The following is a 23,774-nucleotide window of genomic DNA, read 5'->3' as shown; positions in this document are numbered from 1 at the left end:
TAAGTAGGCTTTATTTATATAGCGCAATTGCTCCAACAGCAATAATCAGATTGGTTGCTATGGGCAACATCTCCCTTTCTGTAAACCCTCATTTAGTAAAAATACATTTTACTCTCTGCTCTTGGAAAACATATTCATTAAAAGAAGAGATGTGCAGGTTCAGATTTACATGGATTACAAAACGGGATCTTATTGGCTATATGCTGTCACATGTTTTTGCTTCAAAACATGTGACAGTTGGATAGCCTATAAGATCATGTTTTGAGACCCGGGTAAATCCGAACCTGCACATCTCTAATTAAAAGTATATCTAATTGGCAGAGGGCATGGGTCATAGGGTGGACAGTAATAAGGGTGAAAGTTAATAGGTTGACCACTATTGGATGACAGGCCATAGGTGGACACATGGGAAAGGTTGACATGCTGTAGGTGGACATGGTCAAAAGGATGACACAAGCAATAGGTCCACGTGGAAAATGTCAACGTGACTTTTTCACATGTTTGAGGGTTGCATGGTAGCAATGCTTCAGACACTAATATAATCTAACTCTATGTCCACTTGGATAGTAAAGTATGAAAAAAGCACCTTTTAAAAAAAAAACAATGTGAAAAACTCATGTCCACCTTTTGCTTGTATAGACCCTTTGACCATGTCGACTTAAGGTATGTCAACCTTTTTTTTTCATGTGTTGACCTATGGCCAACCAATAGTGGTTGACTTATTGCTGCCTACCTGCCAAGAGAGGCCCACTGGGTAGCTCCAAGAGCTTTCATTAAATCTAACTTTTCCATGTTTCTACTAAATTATATATAAATACTTCTTGGCTTAGACTTAGCTTTCATCGGAGAGATTGGACAATATTAAATTACTAGTAGACCTAAAAATGTGCTTCAACATAGAAATGCAAATTAGAAAAGCAAAGGGCATCACATTATAAGATCATTACAAAAACTGGAATCATTCCACAAAACTAACTACACCTGTGCCCCTTTCTGCAGCATCAGTGTTGTCACTAGTTCCTGGGGAACTGATATAGGCCGCATTATTGTCTGTGAGAAGGCAATTCAACTTACCATAAATTGTACATTCACTGATATGACATCACTATACTTAGCAAGCTACCATTGCTTGCTTCCTGTAACATGATTAGGATACGTGATTGCTTTATTTTATGGTGCATGTAGCAAACATCAGTCTATGAGCAATATCCCATATCTCACCAAACACGCAATGCAAGTCACTAGGATTGGGAAAGATAACTGAATGTGTATTCTTGAGAACAAGCTATTAAGATATGTCTTCTCTAGATACATGGTGTATGCAAAGGATTTATTCTTTTATTGAAAACACATTTAACCCTTTGAGTGCTAAGCGAATTTGTCAAGATAGGTGTGAAAATTGCCAAGCAAACTTTTTTAATCATCATAATGACCTGAAATGTTCACCTTATATAGGAAATATCATCTTTTTTTAATACATTTTATTTTGTAAATTTCTATAACAAATATGAGAGACGCTGGCGGTTTTAGCTGATATTTTGCACATCTCTCACATAGATGTCGGCACTCAAAGGGTTAAAAGCTAATGGGGGAAGTATGCTTACTACAGGTTGAAGGTTCTCTAAAGCTGTGTACACGCGGGGGGGTGATTTCAGCACATATTGCTGAGCGACCATATTGGCAGTGATTTCATGTGCTGTGGGAGATAAATCGCGGGGCGCACGCTCCCGCGGCGAGGCCTTCATGGTCGCAGGAGCATGCTCCTCTGATCATGGCTAAAAATTGCTGGTCGCTGGTGCACAATACACTGTGCACCAGCGATTTCTAGTCAAAATGAGGTGGAGACAGAATGAGACAGAATAGCTTGCAGTTTTCAGCCAAAATTGCTGGTCGCTGATGAAAACAGTACACACTGAGCAATATATTGCTGAGAGATATTGCCAGTACACTGAGCAATATATTGAGTGATTTTAAGCCAAAAATCGCTTAGCGACCAAATCGCACCGTGGGTACACAGCTTTATTCTCTATTTACTGTTACTGGAAATCATGCACAGTATGTAGATCTGTGATGGGCAATTTGTGCCGGCTGCTCACCCTATTCAGATAACGGCGAGGATTCCCCCAAACAGCAGGAAGCCCGCGGCATTTAGCCGTGAGCCTCGTTGTTTTAACGGTCACACAAGCCGTTTCACACGTCGCTGCAAAAACCTAGCAATGTGGGAACAGCGTGTACAGCAGGTCAGTTGAATACTGACCCTGCAAGCTGTGACAGCGAGCAGTCAGCACTACTTACGGTCACAACCCGCAAAAAACATTGAATACACCCCATACACCCCATAGCTTTTGTGAACACATAAGGTCCATTTTTCTTTATTTCTAACTCTATCCACAAGATTTTAGAATCACAGTAGGAACACTGATTTCATTAGAGTTACCAGATCTTACAGACTTTTGGGGTTATTCTGGTTGGTTTGCAAAAGCAAATTCCTTCTTTAATGGACAAAACCATGTGCACTGCAGGTGGGGCTGATGTAACCTGTGTTATAGGTACACCAAAAAAACATGAAGACCTTGTGACCATGTCGACCTTTTTGACCCTGTGGTTGACCTTTTGACTGTAGACCTAGACATTGTAGATCTAATATACCATAACCAAGACAATAGGAGAAGGAACAAGTACAGCAGGCATGTCCAAACTATGGCCCTCCAGCTGTTGTGAAACTACAAGTCCCATCATGCCTTGCCACAGTTTTGCTTTTAGGGAATGCTAAAACTATGTGAGGCATGCTGGGATGTGTAGTTTCACAACAGCTGGAGGGCCATAGTTTGGACATGCCTGAAGTACAGGCTTCTTCTTTGAGGTGTGTGAAAGTTACATTGATACACCTCCCCTTGCCATCAGACATCAAATTCATATGAGTTTGTATGTACGCGTGTAGATATCTATGCATAGATAATACAATATCGTGACAGTGATTATTATTTTTCTTGCTGCATTTGAAAATATGTGCACCTGACCATTATATGATTTATTGACCACGCTTTACCACTATAGTTTACAACATACAATACGGCATGGGCTCTGTATTATTAATAACAATGCTTCTGCTGTATCTCCCTCAGTTAATTGGCACTGTAGCACAAGTTCTTCCTGGTGTTCTTTTTCGTCCACTGTTACCCCTGGGCACTTGTACTTTTTGTACAGTACATCTTAATATTTTTCTATTATTGTTCTTACAGTAATTAAGCAGCTGCTTCTTGATTGATTGTATAACCTATACATAGCCTCCAAACTTTCAAGCGTTCCCTGAAAACTCACCTCTTCAGGCAAGCTTATCATTTAGGTACTGCACACATAACCCTCTGAGGCACTTATGTTTCTTATAGTTTCCCTTCTGGACTTGCAACCTGGTGGGATGGGTGTGGTATAACACACTGTCAGTCGGGATTCCGACAGTCATTAGCCCGACGACAGATTCCCGTCTGCCGGGACTCAGACAGCGGGGCGAGCGCAACGGAGACTCTTGCGGGCACAGTGGCTCTCTATGCTCGCCACCTCTCCCATGAGGGAGAATAGCCGCTGCTTTTCTGTTGGGGTTTTAGCAGTCGGGATTCCGACAACAGTGTAATGAATATCCATATAGATTGTAAGCTTGGCGACCATCTAATGATGTGGGAGTTTCCCCCTGGCCTGCAAATGGATGTTTATGTTAAACATCCATTCGCAACTAGTGTGTACAAACGCGGCATGCAAGGGGGGTGGACCGGCATTCACAGGGCGGCGTCTGGGGGACTTGCAAGGCTGCGAATTTGCATTGAATAAGGACCCCAGTTTGTTCTATCACTGTTTACAATTGTAAAGAGCAACGCAATCTGCTGCGCTATGTAAGAAATTGTTAATAAATACTGTACTGTGATCTTGTGTCTTTGTTATGTTATGTTGCGGTGCATTATACTTAAAAAAAAAAAAAAAGGATCAGGAATTCAATCTTTCATTATTAAAAAGGTCTCCACCGAGCTACTTCTTTATGTCACCCAACTGAAAACATTTTCTATGGAGAACACTGATCTATCTACCTCATACAGATGGAGCCGCTGTTGTTTAGTGGGGTCTGGTGGTCGGATCGCCAACTGCCAGAAGGGGAGACGCGCTCGCGTCCCCTTCCGGCGGTGCTCCCCATTGCTGTCCACCTGTCCCCAGCTGGGAGGACGGCAGTGGGTGACGCACAGCTGGGAGGATGGCATTGGGGAGCACGGGAGCGTAGGCAGCGTGCCGCACCCTTTCACCTCACTTTTTCTCACCCTAAACCTCTGCATTAACCTACTTCTCACCCTGTCTCCTCAGCTCCCTCCAGTCTCACCCCCACCTCGTCATCAACTAACCTAGCTCCTCTGCCTCACCCCAACATCACCCAACTCCCAGTCGCATCACCCCACCTCACTCCTCCTCACCCTAGGGACAGATTAAGGGGGGGGTGCTCATTACCCCTGGCCCCCTTTGTCTACGGCCCCCTGTGACTGGCATGTATTTAAAAAAATATTATTTTTTAAGCTAAAGGTTGTGTTTCGCAGGGGGAGGCTGCATAGGGAGCCGCGCAGGAGGAGGGTGACAGCCAGTAGCGCACGCAGGGGGGTTTCCGAGTACCCAGAAAACCCCCCAGGAGTCTAAGGGCCATTGTCTGAAAGCTGAGGGTCCCCTCTTTCCAGGAGTACAATAATTTTTAAAATCGGACCTTGGGAACCGGAGGTATCTGACTTCAAAGCAGTGGTCCCCATCCAAGCCTATTAATTGCTGTTCCCAGTCAGATATTTCAGGTTCTGTCTAACGTACAGTTTTTCTGAGGATATATTCCAAAAGCTGGGACTCTCCCCCTTTGAAGGACACTAGAAGCTTGTCTCTACTGTTCCCAGAACCAGAGATATCAGCCTTCCAGCAGCTGGTTACTGCTCCAGCTCCACACACCTGGTATGTAGTTTTATATATACTTGTTGGCAGATTGCTCTGCCTCCTGAACTCTGATCCCCTAGTCCCCAATATAATTTGGTAGGTGGGATTCTCTCGTTTTTAATTCCATTAAAATCTAAGAAATCTATTTCCGGGAACTGGAGATATCTGCAGTCAAGTATGTGCAAGAACAATAATAAATTAATTTCTGTACATTATAAAAGATATCTTTATTACGCAATTTCTCCTTTCTATTATTATACACTCATGTTTTTACTTATTTCAATCATTATATGTTGATTTGTATCATTGTGTAAATATCGCATAACAGTCACACATTTAAATATATTATTATTTCTCCAATTTCTTTGGAATGCTAGTCACGTTATGTTTACAAGTCCCTGCCTCGAAACCAGTTTTATCACTCACCCTTAGAACGTTACATAATACTGAAAAACAAAGTAAATCCAGCAAGGAATACTCTATGGGAAGATCCTCAGGCAGTATTAAGCCACAGCACTTCTACGTCTGGGAAAGAGGGTGGAGGCCTAGCGCTATCATCACACAGGTCCTCCGAAAGCTCACCAGAGGAAGTGAGTGAATGCCAGGTCATTCAGCTGAGTAATAAGTGTAAGTAAAAAATTATGTATTTACACCAAATATACATATATATTAGAGTGTAATTTTAAAATAGTTGACAAATATATAACACTTCGCTTCATAGAGTGCATATACCACACCACCATTATATATATATATGTATATATATATGTAACCAGAGTACCGGCACTCACACCAATAACCAATTTTGATTGATCCTGCTCCGGTGCCTCCTTCAACTGCATAACAGCTTGTATATAGGACAATATAAAGTGGCACTCGTGAGATTTCTTTGCGGTAGAAAAATGTTGTTTAATCCAACTTGTTTCGAGTACAACTGCTCCCTGATGACGAGCAGTTGTGCTCGAAACATGTTGGATTAAACAACATTTCTCTACCACAAAGAAGTCTCACGAGTGAGTGCTTACTGACTGGGTGTTCGCCATGTCTAGCTGCTAACGCTATTTTAATATTGGACCTATGGGCAGCAGCCCGCTCCTTGAATGCCCTGTCGGTTTTTCCGACATAATGTCGGCCGCAGGGACAACTCCGGAGATAGATCACACATTTGGAATGGCAACTAACTCGATGTTTAATTCTGAACTTTTTGCCTGAAAAAGGGTGATGAAAAGTGTCCCCCGGTGTCATGTAGCTGCACGTTGTGCAGCCACAGCACCAAAAACAACCGGGTTTCGGTGTTCCCAGGAATGTCAAATCCATGGGAGGAGGATAGGAGACGTTGTTTTTGACCAAATGTTCTCTCGGATTTTTGCCCCGCTTGTAAGCACACATAATGGATTTGTTATTGAGATCCGGCAGTGTAGGATCACTGGTAATTAACGGACAATATTTTTTGGAGATACGTTGTATCTGGCTGCTCTTATCGTGAAAGGAATTGGGCATATCCTCGTTGAAGACATTTTTTATCATGTCATCGAGGGACTGGTCCAGATCCACAGGGTCACTCGCGATGCGGCGAACCCGAAGCATCTTAGAGAATCTTTTAGCCAACTGGAGAGGGGAGAGCGGCCCAGGCCTGGAGGGAAGGCTGGGTTATGGAATAACGGGATTAGAGGAAAAGGGAGTGGGGCTAAATTATATATTTTGTTAACCTTGTCCCAAACCGATAAAGCACGGGAAACCACCGGATGGGATGCAACTGCGTGTGGACGTTTGGGTCTGGGTAGCCATAGCAGGGAAGACAAAGTGGATAATCCTAAATCATCCGACTCTATATTTACCCATACCTTCTGTGCTCCCCAGGAGTTACACTATTGGACATTCTGAGACAACCGTGAGGCGTAGTAGTACCTCCAGAAGTCTGGGATCCCTAGTCCACCCAGATAGGAGGGCCGCTGTAGTAGTTTTAGCCTTATTCGGGGGCGTTTTTGTCCCACATAAACTGAGTGATTTGGTATTGTAGTGATTTGAATACATAAAGGGGGATATATATTGGTAAAGTTTGGAATAAGTATAGGAGGCGTGGGATGACACTCAATTTGACTGAGTTGATCCTACCAATCCATGAGATGTAGTAGGAGGACCATGCGGATAGATCTGTTTTAATTATATCTAATAATCGCGGAAAGTTGGCCTGGTAAAGTTGGTGATAGTGGTGAGTCAGGTATATGCCGAGGTACTTGATTTTCTTTCTATTCCAATTGCATAGAAGCTGTTTCATTAGTTTGGATTTAGAAGATCCGGGTATATGAAAATCAAGGACCTCTGTCTTTTCCACATTGATTTTGTAGCCAGAGTGTTGGGAATATTGCTGTATTTCAAAAAGTAGAGGGGGGATAGAACTAGCCGGGTCAGCAAGGGTCAGAAGCACATCATCGGCATATAACGCGATTTTGTGCTCCGAAGGGCCGGTTCTTATGCCATGAATAGAGGGGTTGCTGCGAATCCTCGCCGCCAGGGGTTCCATGATGAGGGCAAAAATGAGCGGGGATAAGGGGCATCCCTGACGTGTACCATTCGCTATTTTGAAGTGGTCCGACATGACTCCGTTGACAGAGACCCGAGCGGACGGCGTGCGATATAGCGCTTTGATGCCTTCTAGAAAGGGCCCTGAGAAGCCCATCTTTTCTAAGACTGCAAAGGCAAAAAGCCAAGAAATACGGTCAAATGCCTTTTCTGCGTCTAGCGCTAAGACCAAGGCGGGGATTTTCTGCTTCTGAATGACGTGGATAAGGTCAATTGCTCGTCTTGTATTTTCCGACGCCTGGCGACCAGGGATAAAACTGACCTGGTCCGGATGAACCAGGAGTGGGAGCAGAGAAGCAAGCCAGCCGGCCAAAATCTTCATACATTTTTAAATCTACATTCAAAAGCGAAATCGGTCTATAGTTTGCACACCCGGTCGGGTCTCTGTCTGGCTTTGGGATCACCACTATGTCCGCTTGGGTAGCCTCGGGGGAAAAAGAGGCACCCTCTAGGATGACGTTAAACAACACCACCAGGTGAGGGGCTAGTTCTTTTGCAAAGCGCTTGCAGTATTGGGCCGAGAAGCAGTCAGGACCCGGGGCGGCAGAGGAACACATTGAACGGATCGCTGATACTACCTCCTCCACCGTTATCTTTGCGTTCAGGGCAGAAAGATGAGATTCTGAAAGTGTGTGGGTAAGGGGGTGCCGGCTAAGTAGGCAGATAAATTATCTTTGTCAAGTATGGATGCAGGGGGGGACTCACTCAGGTTATACAAAGCCTTATAGAGTGCACGGAATTCCTCCGCTATTTCTTTAGGGTCATAGGTGTGTGATCCCAGTTTTGAGGAATATATTTTATCAATAGTTCTCGACGCTTGTTGGCGCCGGAGCTTATTGGCCAGGATCGAGTCTATCTTATCTGCTTTGTCATAGAACCATTGTTGAAGTTTTTTAAGAATATTGGCAGCTCGGTGAGATAGGAGTGTATTTAACTGACCTCTAATTGAGTCTATCTGAGACAGTAAGGTAGATGTGGGCGTGAGTTTATGTTGATCTATAAGCGAGGTTAATTGGGATCCTAAAGTGTGTATCTGTTTGCTACCTACTTTTCAACCAAAATCTCCTCTCTCAGAACTGCCATCACTGCTGCCATGACCTCACCCTCTCCCTCCAACATCTCCACTCCCCTCCTTCCCACCCCTGTCCTCATTTTACCCCACCACTGCCGCTGAAGTCCATTCTATCCTTCAATCCGCTTCTCCCTTCACCTGCCCGCTCGATCCTATCCCCTCCATTATTATCTGTCGTCTCATTCCGTCAGTCTGCTCTCACCTGGCTCACCTCTTTAATCTTTCCCTATCCTCTGGGATCTTCCCCTCCCCCTTTCAAAAACGCTCTTGTCTCCCCAATTCTCAAAAAAAAAAAAATCTGGACCCCAACTCTCCGTCCAACTACAGGCCAATCTCCCTCCTCCCTTTTGCCTCCAAGCTCCTAGAACGTCTGGCCTATAATCGTCTCCTAAGCCACCTTACTGCTAACTCCATTCTAGACCCCCTCCAATCCGGGTTCCGCCCTTTACATTCCACTGAATCTGCCCTGACCAAAGTCACTAACGATCTACTATCGGCTAAATCCAAAGGCCTCTTCTCTATCCTCATCCAGCTTGATCTGTCGGCTGCCTTTGACACTGTTGACCACGCTCTCCTGCTCAACACCCTCCGCTCCTTTGGCATCACTGGCACGGTCTTCTCCTGGTTCACCTCATACCTCTCTGATCGCTCCTTCTCCGTGTCCACTCTGAGCTCCTCCTTTCTTACTACCCTGCAGCCAGTCGGTGTTCCACAAGGGTCAGTCCTTGGCCCTCTCCACCACCTCTCTGGGCACCCTCATCAGCTCCTATGGCTTCCATTACCACCTTTATGCTGATGATACCTTAATCTATCTCTCCTCCCATGACCTATCCCAATCACTCCTGTCCAAGGTCTCCGAATGCCTTACGGCCATCTTAGTCTGGATGACCCACCGCTTCCTGAAACTAAACATGGCTAAAATTGAACTTCTATCTTCCATCCCCCGAACATCCCCTCTTCTTCCACTATCTCCATCAGCATTGGTGAAACTTAGATCACCTCTGCCGCCTGACCTCTCACCTAATCACCTCCTCCCACTCCCATGTCCAAGAATTCTCTCAAGCTGCCCCCCTGCACTTGAACAACCTCCCGCCACCTATCAGGCTTTCTGATTCCCTAACCTCTTTCAAAACCCACTTCTTCCGAAAAGCCTATCCCTCCTCCTCCTAACCTCTGTCTCTCCTTCTATCCTGCCTACCCTACCCCGCCATCCGTTCCCACTTATTCTATTGTTTTTCGTTTGTCCACCCACCTCCTTTTAGTCTGTTAACGGTTATGAGTAGGGCCCTCCTTCCTCACCCTACCACTTTACCTCACCAGCGCTCCTGCCCTCTTCATCTTCAGTCTCCTCGACAATTTCGACACCTACGTCAGAATTTATGCTGATTTTAGTTCTACCAGCTATACTCCTATTTTATCAAAACACCCTGTACGTTACCTTGTCATTTTTTTTTTGTTTACTATGCACGGCGCTGCAGACACTTTGTGGCACCTTATAAATATACAAACTACTACTACTACTATGTCCTCTTTTACATCATCGGATAGGATTTGGTCCAATTCTGCTTTATATTGCAAAGAAGGATCTTTAGGAAGATGTTGGTAAGTCTCGATATCCTGGAGTTGTCGGTTGGCCTCATCCACATAGTCAGACATATTTAAAATTACAGTAGCTCCACCCTTATCTGCTAGTCGAATTGATATAGAAGAGTCCATACTAAGGATTTTTAAAGCATGCCATTCTGAGGCAGAGAAATTTGAGTGTCTCAAAGGAGCAGCAACAAGAATGTCATTAGTTTCCTTTTCTATCATTCTGCTGTAAGTCTTGTTAGAAGGATTTAAGGAAACAGGTTCAAATTTAGAGCTATTTCTAAGACTGGCTGGGAACTGATCATTTGAAGTAGGTGTCGATTCTGGTGGTCTTTTATCTTGAAAAAATTCCTGCAGTTTTAATTGTCGAATCAGTTAAAATGGGTCTACTTTAGTGGAAGGCACAATGCTCAATCCCTTGGAGAGCTTTGGTATTCAATAGGTTGTAATGGCCGGTCTGAAATATTAAAAATCAGTTCTTGGGGTACCGTTTCGGTTGAAACCGGGTCTTTCTACCTCGCCCTTTTACACTGTCCGCCCCTACGGGTAAACTTTCTGGGGCGTGTTGTGTCCGATCTTTTTGGATGAGCCCCTAAAGGGTTTGGAGCTGAGCTCTGTCCTGGTCTTTCCATGTCACTGACTGAGGATTGTTCCTCTGGATGATTCGGTTACACGGCCAGGCCTTGGAAATCGTGTATATGGACGTTTCTTAAAGGGGCAGTAGGCCGGTTCCCCTCCGGTAAGCCATGGGTATATTTGATGTTTTTGATAGTCTGTGTCGACTTTGGCTTTCTTGTTCTTTTTGTATTGAATAAGATCCTTCTTATGCTTGTAAATTAAGTCAAATTATCGATCATGTACCTCCACTGTCTCATGGGGGTGACAGATCATTAGTGCTACTACAAGCGGAGAGCCGATGGATCTATCTCCTGGATACATTGGCACCCTGCGGGTTAAATGAGAATTTAGGACTTACTTGCTTTCTTTAAAGTGATGCGGCTTTGTGTATTTGCTTTATATTACTATACATGGTACTTGTGTAGTTTCACGGCGCTAATGTAGTTAGCGAGCCTTCCTTTTAGAATCTTGTAAGCGTAGCGCTGCTGCTGGTGCTATGCTGATAACGTAGCGTCCCTGTAGTCATGTAAGCATCCCTGTCAAAACCGGCATAGTGTTTCCGTGACTATAACGTAGCATCCCTGTAGTCGCGCAAGCGTCCCTGTCAAAATCGGCATAGCGTAATCAGTCATAAATAGCGTGCTGTTGACCAGCTTCGTCAGCATAGCCAGTAGTTTGCGCGGCAGTTATGTAGTTAGCGTACAGTGTTCATGCGGCCGCTTAGCATAGCCAGCGTCTCTGTCAGATGCAGTGTAGTGTTCCCGCGGACAGCGTAGTGTAATCAGTAAGCTGGTAGATTGAGCGGGAAGCAGTTAGCGTAGTCAGTCAGCTGTTAGATTCCCTGAGAGTCAGACATATTTCAGTCATGGCTGCTGAAAAGCTGACACTGTTCAACCTGCCACAGACAGAGGAGGAGTCGGTGGCATTTCTGCAGAGCCACAAATTCCTGGCTGACACCCAGACCTGCCCCAATGGGCACCCTATGAGGCGGAGTGTCAGGGAGCAGATGTGGCGTGGCCATATCCACAGCTGCAGAAAGAAGGTCAGCGTCAGGGCTGCGCAGTGGGTCAGAGGGTGCCATCTGACCTTTGTCACCCTGATCAGATTCATCTTCTGCTGGGCAGAGGAGCTGACGAGCATCCGCTTCTGAGAGTGACACCTGGCCATCTCGCAGAAGACGACCATACTCTATAATAACTTGATGCAGAAGGCCTGCACCGTCGACCTTCTGTCGCAGTCTCACCAGCGTATTGGCGGCCCAGGCATTGTTGAAGTGGACGAGAGCCTGTTCGCCGAAAGGAAGAGCCATGTTGGGTCGCATGCTGCCCCAACAGTGGATCTTCGGAGGCATCTCCAGGGAGACCGGAGAGTGCTTCATAATGGCAGTCAAGAGACGTGATGCCAGCACCCTCATGGATGGCATTGAGGCACTTGCAACTGGGGACCACCATTTATTCCAACTGCTGGCGGGCCTACAACACAGAGCAGTTGGAGCATGCTGGGTAACACCACGCCATAGTGAACCACCGGTACCACTTCATGGATCCAGACACCGGGGTTCACACCCAGAACATTGAGAGGCTGTGGGGTTCCTGCAAGTGGTGCAATAAGCGCCAAAGGGGCAATGCGCGCCATCAGCTGGACTCCTACTTGCAGGAGTTCATCTGGAGGAAGACCCATGGCGCAGAAGACCCCTTCCTGCGTATTCTCCATGCGCTGACCCTGCTTCCCCAAGCTGAGAAAGGCGACGGCGCGGAGGCAGACACAAGTGCGTTGACTTTGCCTGCTGTTTCTGCCAGTGCAGTTTCTGAGGAATGACTTTCTAATTTTTTTGTGTGTCTTTTTTCTTCTTCTTGTTCATTGTATTGTCATTTGATAATTTTTCCTTGATTCTTCTTAATCTTAACTAAAAACCAGTTAACCAGTTAACACATGTCATCATTACTGTCTCAGATGTATGATATGGCAGGTGTGAATGTGTTCCTGAAACACCCCCACCATCCACCCCAGCCCAAAGCGTGGTGAGCACAGCGGTACACGTCCTACCTACCTTTTCATACCCGCGTCGCCTCGCTATGCTGCAGGCTCGGTGGCTCACTGCGCTCGTCACACTTTATAAAAACAACTCCATGCCGACTTGGATAGTGGGGGTATGAAAAGGTCGGTAGGGCGCCACGCTTCTGGCTGGCGTGGATAGTGGAATAAACAAGGTCGACAGCTGTTACATCGACAAGTGTCATTGTCGACAGGTTTACTAGTGTTTTTCACATTTTTGGTCTGTGTCTTTTTTGGAATAATGCTGCACCCCTATACCCGACTAAAATTTAGATGCTCTAGCGTCTAAATTTAGATGCACCCTTGTTAGCGGTTTGCCGGCGCTGTACTTAGACGCTATAGCATCTAAGTACTAGACGCACCCTTTAGACGCCCCCTTTGTTAGCAGTGTGCCGGGCTGTCTATTTCTCTGTGGAACTACAAGTGCCACAATGACATGTCAGCGCTGTGCTGCCACGGAGTCACTGCGCTGACAACGTAGTTCAAGCTGCCGCTGTGAAACTACACAAGTAAGGCAGCCTATGAGCTACGCTGATAACGTAGCTTCAAACAAACTTAGTGTGCGCTGCTGCCTGAACTACACTGTAGTAGCTTAGAGAAGTAAGGCAGCCATTGGGCGTACAGCTGCCAGCATAGAGTTGGCGAGCTGCCAGGATTCAAACATAGGGTAGCGCAGAGCTGGCGCCATGAAACTACACAAGTACCCTATACATTTTTGTGTTATTATTTATGTATTGCTAGATTCTTTACTGTGTTGTTACTATGTTTTTCTTCATGCTATGTTCTTAGTGTTCCTTTTAGCACCCGCTATCTTTGAAAACCCATGCAGTTCCTCTTCCCTGCCTGGGGTGTCGCTCTCTGCTGTGGTGTTTCTAGCACTGGTCTGGTTTGCATATCAGTGATGATATACAGACCACACTGTGCTAAAAGCACTACAGCAGACAGCGACACCACAGGCAGGGAAGAGGAACTGCATGGGTTTTCAAAGATAGCGGGTGCTAGAAGGAACACTAATTCTTTTAATGATTTTTATGTTTTTGTACAGATCACGTGTCAAGGATCCCCTCTGTGGTTCACTGTTGCCAGAAGCGTGTGACGTCATTTTCAGACGCGGCGGGTCCGGACGTTGTGACCCATGGACGGGACCAAGGGCTATTTAGGTAAGACACTTGTATGTATTCTTTGTTCATTGGCACCTTGATAAAGTGGCAGCGCTTGCCACGAAACGTTGGTAATCACGCCTGTGTGTATTCCTTTATAAGAGTGCCGCCGCCCGCACTACACGTTATGCTTTGCTTGACTCCTGTAATGGAGTATTAAGGGCCCTACATTCGCAGAGATTTGTGCCGGAGATTCATAACGGGAGATTCAGCATGAGAGATTTCACTCTCTCAGATAATGAGCCACATACAGAGAGATTTGTGTCAGAGATACATAATGGGAGATTCAGCATGGGAGATTTCAAATCTGTCACAACTGTCACAGAAAGCGACGTAAAAAATTGCACTGTCACATAGGCATGACATATTCATGTGTATTATGGCTGACCGTGTCAGCAGAAAGATCCTTGTCACCAAGATTGAGGGGTTGACCGAAGCAGCCATAAGACCACCTCCCAAATCACTTGTCAGACGAGCAAGGCCCCTTTACACCTGTGGCAGGTTATGCAGATGCAATTTTAATAATGGTCCTCATAGTAAGAAGGCAAAATGAGAGGTACAATCAGTGTACATTCCAACAGGATTCACCCTGAAACCCCAATTGAGAACGGTTTATACCACCCCATGAAGGAGGATGATGCTACGTCACATTAATTATTCTAGCGCCATGCACTTTTCAAAACCTGCACAGTTCCTCTTTCCACCCTGGGGTGTCATGCTCTGCTGTGGCTTCTAGCACAGTATAGTCTGTATATCAGTGCTGATAAACTGAATAGAGCAACACCCCAGACAGGAAAGAGGAACTGCGAGGGTTTTGAGGGGTGTAGGGTACTAGAATAATTACTGTGCAGTAGCATCATCCTCCTTCAACACTACATTGGTACTATGCATCTATACAGTGGCCACAAGCAATGGCGTCCATGAAATATAGGTGCCGGGCAAAAGCAGTACCTACACTCTAATCTTCGCCAACACCCATACAACTATTTAGGTATGATTTATATTTAAAGGCATGAAAGGCACAGCAACAGGACAGCCAGTGACAAAAGGCACACGGGTATAGAGTTACCACATATATAACACTACTAATGCAGCAGAATGTGCAGATATAATGACTCCCCAGCACTGAACTGGCTGATCTACATAATGTATGGTGCACAGCAACCAACGCCAGTCATGAGGGGGACTGAAAAGCAGTGCTGCTGTCCCAATGTTCCTCACTGACATATCTGGTCCTCACCCCCCCCCCTTCTCCTCACCCATCCCCGCCTCACCAACAGCCCATCCACGCTCCTCCAGGCACCAGTACCCGCTCTGTATCAGCCACTCCCCTTCAGTTGCAGTTCCGCAGACTTCTGACACTACAGCTTCTTCATCTCTCAGCCGCGGCGTCACTGTCAGCATCGTGGCCAGGCGACACATCAGACATGGAGGCAGAGGAGAGTCAGGGGCATTTTCCTGGACAGGTCAGCAGCACACATCTGCAGAGTGGGATCCAGCGGCTACACAGAACCACCCAACCACATAATAAGCCCATGGGTAATTCCCTGATACCCCTCTTCTGCAGCGTTCACACTGCTGGGGCACCGGGCGGTACTCTTGGTGTTCTCTCTCCTGCCTGTAAGAGCCGTCTCCAGGATCATCTCCAAGGGCGGCGTCATGGGGCTCCGGCGGCTGAAAGCTCAGAAGGCCACCACACATTCAGCGATATGTAGACCTTCTGAGCAACAATAACCAGCAGGTCTGTCATGCATCGTGGTCCTGCGGGGCCGCGCATGCCTGTCGCTGTGTGGGCTAAAATCGCTCAGAAAGTGGCTAAATATCGCTCTGTGTGTAGGCCCCTTTAGCCTTGGAGGGCACCGTGTTATGACAATTTCTACCTGTTGTTGCTTCTTGGGAGTGCGGCTGCATCCTCCACTGCATTGGATACGGACCTATTCATCTTTATCTGGCTGGCACCCACTGCTAAATATTATTGCTGAAACCTTGGTATCCTGAGACCGCTACTTGCACGTGCACTTTGCACCTCTCTGTGGTGTTTTTTAACCATTTACTGCACTTTTTTTAACTTGTTGGGACTCTCTAAACAACAAGACACCGGCAATCTATACTGGCCTTTCTGGTCGAAACATGGACAGCAATTCCAACCATATTAACCCCGTCCCAATGTCTCAGACACAGGTTGAATTGGCGCATGGAGCCATTTTCAGCTATTCCAATACTGACTACGACCGGGTCCTTTTTAAGGAGGATATGTTGTCATCCAGTGGAACTCCTAAAAATGTTCAGCTATATCAGGAATGGCTGATCTTAAAACGCAAAGAAATCGACTATCACTACCATGGGGTTACACTCTCCGATTAAATGCGTGAGAAAAAAATTCCACGCGGATTTAGGATTAAAAACGTCCCGTCGATAGGGCGTTTTAACATCCAATTCTGTAAAATTTGGAAATCAATTTTTAATAAGCATTCTTTCGATCTTATGGTCACTGTAATAGAAGAGGTATCACGTGAACTAGCCGACATCCGTGAGAAGATTTCTACTTTTGAAACACAGAACAAGGTACTCTTGGTACAAGACGTTACTACTAATTGGCTGGAAAAAGTGTTGACTCAATTAGACAAACATAAGAAGTATCTTATTCAATACAAAAGAACAAGAAAGCCAAAGTCGACACAGGCTATCAAAAACATCAAATATACCCATGGCTTACCGGAGGGGAACCGGCCTACCGCCCCTTTAAGAAACGTCCATATACACAATTCCAAGGCCTGGCCTTGACACCGAATAGTCCAGAGAGGAACAATCCTCAGCCAGTGACATGGAAAGACAGGGGCAGAGCTCATGTCCAAACCCTTTAGGGGCTCATCCAAAGAATCGGACAAAACGCGCCCCAGAAAGTTTACCCATAGGGGCGGACAGTGTAAAAGGGCGAGGCAGAAAGACCCGGTTTCAACCGAAATGGTACCCCAAGAACTAATTTTTAATCTTTCAGACCGGCCATTACAACATATTGAATACCAAGTGTTCTCCAAGGGATTGAGCTTTGTGCCTTCCACAAAAGTAGACCCATTTACAGTTAAAGCGGAACAATTTACACTGAATCGACAATTAAAACTGCAGGAATTTTTTCAAGATAAAAGACCACCAGAATCGACACCTACTTCAAATGATCAGTTCCCAGCCAGTCTTAGAAAAAGATCTAAATTTGAACCTGTTTCCTTAAATCCCTCTATCAAGACTTACAGCAGAATGATAGAAAACGAAACTATTGCCATTCTTGTTGCTCCTCCTTCAAAACACTAAAATTTCTCTGCCTCAGAATGGCATGCTTTAAAAACCCTTAGTATGGACTCTTCTATATCAATTCGACCAGCAGATAAGGGTGGAGCTACGGTCATTTTAAACATGTCTGACTATGTGGATGAGGCCAACCGACAACTCCAGGATATTGAGACTTACCAACATCTTCCTAAGGATCCTACTTTGCAATATAAAGCAGAATTGGACCAAATTCTATCTGATGCTGTAAAAGAGGACATAATCTCGACATCCACTCAGGATGCACTAACCACTGCATACCCAGTGACTCCTCTACTTTATCTGCTCTCAAAAGGACATAAGAGCCTGGTCAAACCCCCGGGTAGACCCATTTTTTCTGCCTGGGGGGTCACTACACCAAAGTATATCTGTATACCTCGACTATTTTCTCCAACCATGCGTTCGGGACATGAATACTTATTTAAAAGACACCAACGCATTACTTGCCAAGCTTATGGAAATTGCTTTCATTCCTCCTTATTGTTCGCTGTGTACCATTGACGTGGTGAGTCTGTATACGTGCATCCCGGACGAGGCGGGGATAGATGCCGTATGCAGACTCATCACTGACAATCCCCTGTATAAGGGACCAAGCATCCCCCTTTTTTTTGCGACTATTAAAACTCACACTTAAACTCAATTATTTTGTATTTAATGGGAAATTTTATGTCCAGCTACAAGGGTGTGCGATGGGATCCTCTGTGGCCCCATCGCTGGCGAATGCATTCATGTACATTATTGATCAACAATTGTTTACCAATAATCCGCTTACCACAGGCAGCCTGTTGCTATATACACATTATATAGACGACTTGTTAGTTGCATGGTCTGGCGAAGTAGAAAACTTAAAGTCAATTCTGGATGCACATAATGGCACATTATCTCCTGTCAAATTGACTTATACTATTGGCGTCAAAGAAGTGCATTATCTATACGTCAATATTAAGATTAACAATGAGAGTATCTGTACTTCATTACATGTTAAAACTACCGACAGAAATTACACTCTTTTGGCCACGAGCCATCACCCTGTCTCTTTAAAGAAAGGGCTACCGTTCTCCCACATGCTTAGGGTTCACTGCATCGCGATCTGGTACGGTTCCTCGATGTCCTAATAAAAAATGTATTCAACGAGGATATGCCCACACGGATTTGTTACAGGCAATAGCTACGGTTTTAGCATTAACTCGTGAGGAGGCTCTGACTCCCACCTCTAAAAATAATAGTAGTGACAACAAACTTATTTGGGTCAATTCCTTTCACGATAAGAGCAGCCAGATACAACGAAAAAATATTGCCCGTTAATTACCAGTGATCCTCAAGAACAAATCCATTATGTGTGCTTACAAGCGGGGCAAAAATCTGAGAGACCATTTGGACAAAAACAACGTCTCCTATCCTCCTCCAATGGATATGACATTCGTGGGAACATCGGAACTCGGCTGTTTTCGGTGCTGTAGCTGCACAACGTGCAGCTACATGACACCGGGGGACACTTTTCATCACCCTTTTTCAGGCAAAAAGTTCAAAATTAAACATCGAGTTAGTTGCCATTACAAATTTGTGATCTATCTCCTGAGTTGTCCCTGCAGCCGACATTGGGCCTTATTCTGGTTGGAGCGGCCGGGCCGTACGCGTACGTCCCGGTGTTTTTCATGATCTGCGCATGTGCAGATACGCTAATGCGCCGGCGCGAACACTCCACAACGCTTACGGCCGGGTCTCAACGTGCGAAAAAACCTGTACGCGAGTGTACGGGTAATGGGGGCGGCATAGGGGCGTGTTGATGGGAGCGGCCGAAATAATGAGGCCGAAATAATGAGGGAAAATGGGCGTAAATATGGGCGTACACGGGGGTGTGCACCAAAAATGAGCGGTGCTACTACCGCACGATCGCCTAAAGCACCGTTCATTTCGGACACCAGACAGGCGCCCGGCAACCGCCAGCTCAGACCACCCCTACAGATACCGCATGCCAGCGTGCGCCTGGGATTGCTAATTAACGCTGATTACTACTCAAACACATACACCTGAATGTAATAAGCAATGCTGCAGTCTATTAAGTCAAAAGCATGATTTCACTACCTGCAAGCCACACACACAGCACGCAAACACATTGGAAGCTTCTCTTTCTATACTTCTCCACATTTAAACGTTTGTTTAATTTAAGGTAAGAATCTTTTTAAGACCTGCTTATATACGCTAAGGTAGGGATTTGCTAAACAGTTAGACACATTCACTACGTGCTTTCATAGACTTTACACAGTAGCACACTCAATCTACACAAGTCGACATGTGTCAACGTGTTCACTCTAATACAAACATAGGTTTTCTATTTAGGATACAATAACATAAACCACATCTAACACCTACAAAGGATGTTTCAGCAATGTTTGAAGGCCATGACCACTATTTTGCACACAATCTTTGTATAGTACCCAAAATACTGAACTGTACCACTATCTTATCTGCTATGAATTGGATTTGACTACACTCTGGATGTAAGATGCCACCAATCACATTATTGCACTCACATCTCTCTAACAAAGGATTCCTACATCTGCTTATGACACTGTCAAATCATATATATTTAAAAGTTATGCATGTTTGTTCACAAGCTATTTTATCATGTTTGGCCCATTCACACATCTTTTTTTAGGGAGGACACATATGCATTCCTACACAAATGTACCTTTTCACCCTTGTTTGTCTGCCTCACCCACTCCATGAGGAAAGCATTGTTCTGGACCTGCTTTTACCTACTACTGTAGGAGCTACCTCACCTGCACACAAACTGCTTTCTCACCTATGAAGTTGCTCTGCACATGTGCTGACACAAACTAATTAGCTGGGAAAAGTTGGATAGGAACATGGTAATGGCCATGGAGAGGGTTACACATGGGAAACTTCTACCACACTTCATCAAATGTTCAAAAATACCCTGGTCAGTAAGTACACATAAATCTAGTATTTGTTTCACACAAGAAATTACACAGACCACAATTTTGATTTAATTGGGAAAAGAAATGTATTTGCTGTTCAGCATCACAGCTTATTTCACACTTTAATGTAAGAAATCAAATAAACAAATAAAATAGACACAAAAATGAAAAAACTGCCAGAACAAGAGGTTGCATATCTCCAAACATGTGTTACCCTGCAAATGCAATGGTGAAAGAAATGGGGACACCAGAATACGTACTGCAACAACCAGGGTGAATACTAAGCAAGATACACACCACCAAAAAAAAATATCCTGCATTTGTAGAGGTCAAAATACGAACTTTCATGCCCATGGCACGCAAATGGATCGATGGCCAACTCAGGAAGCGGATGTCCAGTGCAATTTAAACCTTTGGGCTCCAACCACAGAGGAAGTGAACCAGGTCTCATTTGGGCCCTTTTTTGCCCCTTTTAGATGGGGCCTTGGGGACAGGGGCCTTTGGCTCAGCTGGCTTTCGGCGTCTTCCCCTAGTCGACACAGGAGGGTCAGCAGAGGTGGAAGGTTGGGGAGCAGCTTGGGGTGGGGCAGCAGATGGGGGATTGTCCCTTAGGGACCTGGCGGTGGACAGCTGCTCCGCAAGAAGTTCATTCTGGCGGCTGAGGTGTTGGCCAATGCTTACTATGCCAGCCGCCAGAGTTTCATTAATGCGGTTCAAGGCCTCAACCTGCAGCTTGTTTGTGGCCTTCCACTCCGCCATAAAATCCGCCACCTGCTGCTGACGGATCGCAGCATCCACCCCTTGCTGCTCGATCCTCTCCAGCGTCACCAACAGGCTCTCATCCCATGTCTCCTGTGGCTGGGGCTGGGGGCGACGTCTTGGTGGAGGCTGGACCACTTGCTCCACCTGTGGCTCTGCAGAGGAAGATGCTGCCGGTACATCCTGGGTTTCTGCTTCTGCTAGGATAAGAATTGAAAACAATGTCACCATCACATACGCAATAAAAAATATCTTTCTAAATACAATGCATTACTGTGACTTACCATCAAAAGCAGCATCAAAGACCTCCGCCGGGAGCTCACTGTCCATATTGGAGATCCCCCTGATCTCCCCCACATCAATCACGTCCAAGGAGTCCTGCTCCAGGGGGGTATACTCCAAATGGTCAGGCATAGGACCTCTCCCGGTGGACATGCTGTGGTTGTACCGGTCAGTCATCTTCCTCTTCAGTGTACTTTTGAAGTCAGTCCACCTACAAGTTTAAAAATACAAATATCACCATGAGATATGTGCACCACTGTGCTACGTGTAGGGTTACCACCTAGTCCCTTAAATTCCGGACACATGTTAATTACACAGGTTCTGTGGCAGTTTAAAATTAGGTGAAGTGGAGTCTTGAAGTCAGCCAGCCACAGAACCTGTGTAATTAATATGTGTCCGGAATTAAAGGGACTATGTGGTACCCCTAGCTACGTGACATTTCCTAGTGTGGGTGCTCTTATGTTTTTTTGCCATATGTGTCCCACACACACATTCATGTCTAAATTAGGAGGCATTTCAGTGTCTCATCTCATTCATTAGGCCACTAAATGCACATACATACATCACTATGCAGAAATGACATCATCCATGGCCAAATTAGGCACCTCCACCTGGTGTGAAACTACACATTCCACCATAGCTTGACAATGTGGTTATTATGGAGTAATTTAACTATGGAATGGCATACTGGGATGTGTAGTTTCTCACCAGCTACATGTGCACAGTTTGGTCATTCTTGTTTCAGTAGCATCATATGGAACATGTTACAACAACTCTTTCAAAAACACACTTTCTCTTGTCCCATCACATACTTCACATGAGCAGAACTGTGCCCATAACCTCACATCACACCAATGGTGCATGTTTCATATATCAATGTGGGTTATTAGACATGGTTGTGTTCACATGTGACATTGAAGTGTAGCACTATCTACAAACACACCTTTCTATTAGTCTCAAAACATACATATAACATATGTACATACATATGACATCAGGGGGACAAAGACCAGGGCAATTTTTCAGCAGTCTCCAGCAGGAACTGAGGCCCTTATTCTAGTTCACTCTTTCTGCCCAAATATTTCTTTGATGGACAAAACCATGTGCACTGCAGGTGAGGCAGGTGTAAAACCCCACCCAAATCTGATTATCTCTGCACAAGTAACACCTGCCTCACCTGCAGTGCACATGGTTTTGTCCATCTAAGAAATATTTGGGCAGAAAGAGTGAACTAGAATAAGGGCCTCAGTTCCTGCTGGAGACTGCTGAAAAATTGCCCTGACAAACACACTAACCTTTTCTTCACCGCGTCCCAATTTCTGACCACTGGTGCCACCTGGTTCACTTCCTCTGCGATCTTCTCCCAAAGGTTTCTCCTTGCACTGGCACTAGGCTTCCTGGTTGCCAATTCAATCCATTCGCGTGCCCTGGGCACTAGAATTCGCATTTCGGCCTCTACAAATGCAGGGTTTCTCTTTCTGGTGGTGGTATCCTGCTCAGTCCTCACCCTAGATGTTGCAGCACGTTTTCTGGTTGCCCCAGTTCTCTCACCATGCACCTGCTGGGTCACACCTGTTTGGAGAGATGCAACCTCTTGTTCTGGCTGGTTGCTTGGCCCTTGTGGAGCTGGTGGAGGTTCAACAGGGCCTGTTACTGAGGGGCCCGCTTGATCTTGCAGGCTACTCCTCTCTTGGGCCCTCCTTCTCCGCTCCTGTTCCCTCTTGTTCAGTGCATCAAGCAGGGATTGTGCTGTAGCTCTCTGCAGAGCGTCCTCAGCTGCGGAATCGTCTGAGTCAGACATGTTTGCAGCAATTGTGGGCTGCATCTGACTGAATATTTATATGTTAATCTCCCGCCATGAACAAGGGGGCGTATATTTTTCCACGCAATGTAGATGCAAATTTACGCCGATATTTCCCGCCGATAATTCCCGCTTACATTACGCAGGTCTCAACGCACCTGATCAATCACCTGTATATGCACATACACAGGTTGTGGAGCATTGTGGGCTACATCGTGAAATGTGTGCACCTGTCATTCCAATGATGAGTGTTGTCAGCTGGTATCTGTTGGAGTTCGTGTATGCTTTGTGAGTCACATTTCAAAACATCACGTTACAATGCTTTCCTTACATATGTAATGTGTATGAAATTGTCATACAGCAACATGTCGCATTGTGGCCCTTTAAGCAGCGTAGTTATAAGTAGAGGGTTGCGTGTATTATTTTCCGCACACTGTAAATACAGTACTCCTCTCCATGGAAATCGGTGTATCGTGCCCCCTTTAAGCAGCGTAGTTATAAGTAGAGGGTTGCGTGTATTATTTTCCGCACACTGTATATACAGTTCATCTCTACATTGAATGCATGCTGTTGGTTGTGGTGTGTGTATATCGGAACGGTCCGCGTAAGTTTCTATTCGCATCCAGTTTGTTAATGTA

General features: G+C 45.5%; 1 protein-coding gene across 1 annotated transcript in view; it reads left to right on the top strand.

Moving 5' to 3' along the window:
* The first annotated feature begins 5,369 nt into the window (after window positions 1–5,369).
* Window positions 5,370–23,774, top strand: part of PGS1 (phosphatidylglycerophosphate synthase 1) — a 97,790-nt gene continuing 79,385 nt past the window's right edge. Inside the window, exons 1-2 of the mRNA XM_083148603.1 lie at window positions 5,370–5,577; window positions 13,914–14,028. The gene's annotated coding sequence lies outside the window, so the exon portion shown is untranslated. The remainder of the gene's footprint in view (window positions 5,578–13,913; window positions 14,029–23,774) is intronic.

Source organism: Crinia signifera, chromosome 6 (assembly GCF_055691185.1).
Source record: "Crinia signifera chromosome 6, ASM5569118v1, whole genome shotgun sequence".
Classification (NCBI taxonomy): domain Eukaryota; kingdom Metazoa; phylum Chordata; class Amphibia; order Anura; family Myobatrachidae; genus Crinia; species Crinia signifera.
The sequence above is the reverse complement of the archived record's forward strand: the minus strand, read 5'-3'. Positions and strand labels throughout refer to the sequence as shown.